The sequence below is a fragment of the Poecilia reticulata genome, linkage group LG19, assembly GCF_000633615.1.
Source record: "Poecilia reticulata strain Guanapo linkage group LG19, Guppy_female_1.0+MT, whole genome shotgun sequence".
NCBI lineage: Eukaryota > Metazoa > Chordata > Actinopteri > Cyprinodontiformes > Poeciliidae > Poecilia > Poecilia reticulata.
In genome coordinates, this window is record NC_024349.1 from 18,813,774 (window position 1) to 18,819,293 (window position 5,520).

Consider the following 5,520-nt stretch of genomic DNA (forward strand, 5'->3'; position numbering starts at 1 on the left):
GCGAGTGAGTCCCTGCTGACTGCTGGAAGTGGAACAGCAGCTGGCTTCTGCTGCTCTCTCAGTCTGTCTGCCTGGTTATTAGACATCACTGGCTCGCTAACACTTTGTTGTGCGGCCACAGGGGAACGGACGGCAACAACAGACACACAAACATTTTGAGGAGAGCGTCGGCGCAGGGCTGCAGCAAACTCCGACCTGDACGAGCAAACGGATGACACGGGAACTCACGAAGACGCAATTAGAGTCGAGCCGATAATGGTGGTGGTGGTGGTGGTGGTGGTAGCGGTTAAACACGGCCTTTTCTGTCGTTGCACGGCCTTCATCTGCTTCACTGACGTGATATTTGTGACACTTTTACAGCAGTAGTAGTGCGCGAGCACTTACCCGGAAATATCTGGGTGTCTATTTAACAACTCAGTTGTACCTGGAATCAGGATAAAAGCAAGTAGGCTGCAAAACAATTGGTTCATATGTGCCATCTGCAGAAATACACCACTAGGTCATAAAACAGCCAATCAGAGCCAGGAGGAGGGTCTTAGCGCTGTCAATCACACCTTCCCCCTTGCTCTCTGCTACACTACAGCCTGCCATTAATTCTCAGGCCAGTTAGCATGGTCTCCGAAGACGATTCCTGTTGCGATAAGTGCGTTTTTCCACCATTAGCCCAGCTGCAGYGCGCACACAAGCATGATTGGAGGCGCATTCACCCTCCTCCCAGCTCCGATTGGGGTTGTTGTATTTCTGCAGATGGCAATAGAACTACAGGAAGGAGGAAGAGACTATCTGCCTTGTGTCAGTCTAACTTAAAACTGACATCATGTGAAATTTGTAAAAAAAAAAAAAAAAAAAACTGTAAGAAGAACCTTCTCTTTTTCCATGGCCTCAAGCTGAGAAGAACACAAACTCCTCACGCTCAGCTGGAAGTTACTCCAGTGCACACTGGAGGTCATGGCTTGAAGATGCCAACAAAACACACACACACGCACACACACACACACACACACACACACACACACACACACACACACACACACACACACAAAGCAAACCTGAGATTCCCTCAACCAAAGAATAAATTTAACACAAACCCTGAGCCTGGGCTACGGAGTACGCAGCCTAACAACTGCAGAAAGTCATCCGGAGCGTTCCCACCTTTTCAAATCGCTGCGTGTCGCAGTTAAATTGGATCGTCTCATCCCTCCAGACTGAGGCGAATCGGCGCCTCAGCTTAATGGGACGCTGACGGCTCCTCGTGTTCCGCTCCTCACTGATGCGCGCGGCAGACGGCAACGGCTCCTCTCAGATTTTCAAAGAAACATCTCACACAGGATTCCCTGTCGGGATAATGGAGAGGCTTCAATGGGAATCTGAATGCTAATCTGTGGGGAGAAGAAGGCAACACAGACGGAGATGTTTAGGGTTGTTAAGGAAGAAGCGTCCAACTAATAGGTTTGTGAGTTTTAAATGTAGACAAACAATTGTTAACGTTTATGTTTTGTTCACATTACAGGATCCAGAAAAGAAACCGATTCCAGATTTTAGCTTTGACGGTATAAAGTATGTCGTCATCGCTTGTAAAAGTCTGAAAATGTTCGCCGAACAATCCGGCGAAATGCAACAAACTCTGTAGATATGACAGCAGCTGCGGCAGAAAGTGCTGCAGGGATTCTTTGGTTCATGAATAATAGAGGCTTTAACAGAAAGTCAAAACATACAATTTTGATTTCAACAAAAGTTTCTCTTCAACTCGCTGCACAAGGCCCAGCTCTGGCTTCTTCGTTGCCATCCTGAAAGCTGGAGACCAAGCCAAGGGCGGAGAAGCTCCTGTCAGTCAAGAAAAAAAAAGAAAAGAAAAGAAAAGCATATTCAGGGTGTGGAATCAAGGCAAGATGTAGCTATACTGTCAGACCTGGAGTTACAGCAAACACAGCAGGAAAACATGATTTAAATGTTTTTTTGTGTGTGTGTTTTTTTTAAGACGGCGTTGAATAAAACGCCCAAACAAAGCCGGAGAGATCTGATTTTAAGACGTTCGATGAAAGTAAAAAACACAAGCATGTTATTTCTTTTTTTTTTTTTTTTTTTTTTTTTTTTTTTTTGGGCAAAAGTGATTTTGGTAAACAAAAAACAAATTACCATATTTTCTTTCCAGAACATGTTTTACTTAAAAAAAAAAAGAAAAAAGGAAAAAAAATCACATTTGGCAGAAAATGACTAACCTATTACTTTAGCAAGCTGATGTTTTTGTATTAATGACAAAATCTGAGTAGAGGGTGTGAGGAATATTTTGCGTAGCGGTGTAAGTGACTGGGTAAAGAAGCTTTTTTTTTTGTTTTGTTTTTTTTTGGTTATGAGCAAAGACAGATTGAGATTTAGGAGTGTTCTGTCAGACCTGAACATCCTGTTTCTGCTGTACAGACCAACCAGTGAGGATTCTCACATCTTCTTATCCTCCTCAGGCCTGGCTGGAGGAACTCTCCCTTTCTGTTGAAGTCTTCCTAACAAGCACCACATATGTAAATACCAATTCACCCACTACTGGGATAAACATTTTAGAGCTGTGCAGAACTTTTCCTTCCTTTTTTTTTTTGCAGCTAAAGGAGTTTTTTTGTTTTATTTTTTTTAATGACTTATGATATATATTTTAGATTCAAATGTTTAGACTAGAAGTTAAAAGAATAAAATAACAGAAATGTCCCAAAAAGTCACAACTCTGTTTTTTTTTTTTTCATTTTAACATCGGTCCCAACTGAAAATGTCAATATGGCTACCCTACACATAAACTTAGCTTTAAAAACATGTTGTTGTTTTTTTCTTTTCACTTCTGACATCAATCTCACAAAATCTTTTTCACATAGCTCTAAAAGATCTTGCTACAGTGCATGGAAGAACAACATACAGACAAATGTTAGCTTGTATTGCTAAGTAGCAGTTAGCTTAGTCAATTAAACAACTACCAGATTTTTAAAAAATTTTTTATTAAACTGGATTTAGTCTCAATTCAAGATCACAGTTCTGACTTTCAGAAGTTGCTTCTACCTCAACGCTTTTCCACTTTATTTTCCTGCGGGATTTCCCAACATTTTCACCCCTTCAAATCACTCAGTAGAAGTCACTGATGCAAACCGTAGGAATCCTGTGATTTGAAACCTTTAGGAGCCAACGCTGGTAAGCGGCCAAGTTGGCTGAATTCATTATCTTCCTGTTGGGAAGCTCTCGGTGCGATTGATGGGAGCGCCGATGTGACTTCTCCAGCACCTCCAGGCTCCGTGTAGGAGAGCTGAATGTGTTTAATGGACTGAGAGAACAGCCTGCAAGCTGGTATGGATTGAAGAACCGCAGAGCCTTATTTGTGTGCAGCTTGATGCTGGGTACGTTCCAGGATGTCTGATTACTGCTTGTATTGAACTCGTTCCTCCTGCATGCTTCAGATCTTAAAAAAAACCAACAACAACAACAAAAACGCAAAGATCTCAGCTAAAGGCTGACATCACTGGTTCAGTTTGTAGTCCACGAGGCCTTTTGGAGAACAGAAGGAGATTCTGTTAGAAGAGATGAAGAGAATACCAACAAAGTCCGTTCTGTGATACTCTGTTGGATTTTACTTCTATTGTTGCCACTGATTGAAGTTACTTTGAGCCCAAAATATCTCTGAGAGCCAAAATAACTGCAGTGACCAATAGTTACCAACACCTTGAATCAATAACAGTAACAGACCAAAAATAATCATGTTATTTGTATGTATTTGGAATCAAGTACACACCATTATCGCCAAACGTAGTAGAACCCCTGACTTGGGTGATTTGGAGGGATGATCCATCACTTCACAACATGATGTACGTGTAGGTGGACAGTGCAGCATGTGCTCAACCCTGGCCATACCTGAAGCTCGACAAAACACGAATCCAATAAGTTTTTTTTTTTTTAGGTAAGATGGGGAAAGAGTTTCAGAGAACAAACTTTTCTAGGAGCACAACGTCCAAGCAGATTTTCAGAAAGTAAAAAGACGTTGGAGACAGTTTCCAAAGAAAGGGTTCAAATATAAAAGGGCGTCAGGCAGGACTGGGGAAAATGTTTAAATGCAACAGAGGAAACTCTACACTGCTCGGTTTCTGACATGCAGCCTGGCTGACATGTAAGGAAAAAGCTTCACTCGCAACCACGTAACCTCGTCGTTTTCCTTCACTATTATTGATTACGATTGCAAATGTTCTCTAATTTGAACTCGATTCATGCATTTCTTAGCAAGCTATTTTCAATTTAGCTTGACAGTGTTTAGATTTATTCATCTTACCAATTTCAGTAACTTTTCTTTCTTTAAATACTAACAATTTGTTTCATTTCACATGTTCTGCTTACATTTGTATTCAGAACTCTTGGCGCTGTCGTCTTCATTTGACATTTGGAGGATTTTCTAACAGCTACTTGTTTACACCATATATCTGGATATTGCGGAGTAGGATTGTAAGATCTTTCAGAAAAAACATCCAAGTTTGGCTAAAATCTTTCAAGACTTTTTAAGGAAATGTGCAATGGTCTGACGAAGCCAAATTTTGGAGTCCAGTTTTCCAGTGCTGAATGACACAGAGCATCGGTACAAGAACATCGTGCTCACAGTGAGACATGGCGGCGGCGGCGGCAGGATATGGGGTTGTAGTCCTTCGATTCGTTTTAGCCATCTCTGAAAATCAGCTTTAGCCTCCGGCATGCCCGTTAACCGGCAAAAGACATATTTCATTTTTTTCCCCCCCCAGCATCACCGTGAGTTGAACTCCAGATTCAAACCTGACAGAGACTCTCTGAGGTCGTCTAGAGGTGACCGTCATCAAAATGTGTCCTYACAAAATCAAAACCTTCACAAATCCAAACCTCCGTCTGTGAACGGAAGGCCATGTGAGGGCGGCGCCTGCAAACTTCGAGCCGAACAAACAATCGGTCGAYACTGTCGACTGGCAAGGAGATCTGAATTTCGAAGCAGCTCAACTGTTCATTCGATATAAAACACAAAGGACACACGCCTGTGTATTCCTGACAGAAACACGCAGAGGAGAGAGAGAGATCTTGTTCAGCGTCGACAAACTGAACTGTGAAATTGTAGCTTGATTCAGTAAGATAGCTGGACTTTGTGTGAGCGAAGGTTTGGTGCGGCTCATCCAAACTGTCTACATGTAACCACGCGCTTCTGATTGCTCGTTGGGTGGAGCTGGGATAGAAAAGCCGGTCCAAAAATACAAATAAAAGAGATGACGTGTTGAATGTGAGGCCTCTTAAATATGGAGTCATGAGTTAGAAATTCATCTGCAGTATGCCAAATGTTGCAAGTGGAGAATAATAATTTTCGTCCGTAAACGATGATCTAGTTTTTCTGTTGCTGAAGAGAGAGAGAGAGAGAAAAAAAACATTTTCTTTTCTTTCTTTCTTTCTTTTTAAATATCCAGCATTAAATGCTTAAAATCATCGGTGATCCTTGAAAAAAATAACATTTGGACATGGATGGAACGGAGACTGTGAACCTGAAAC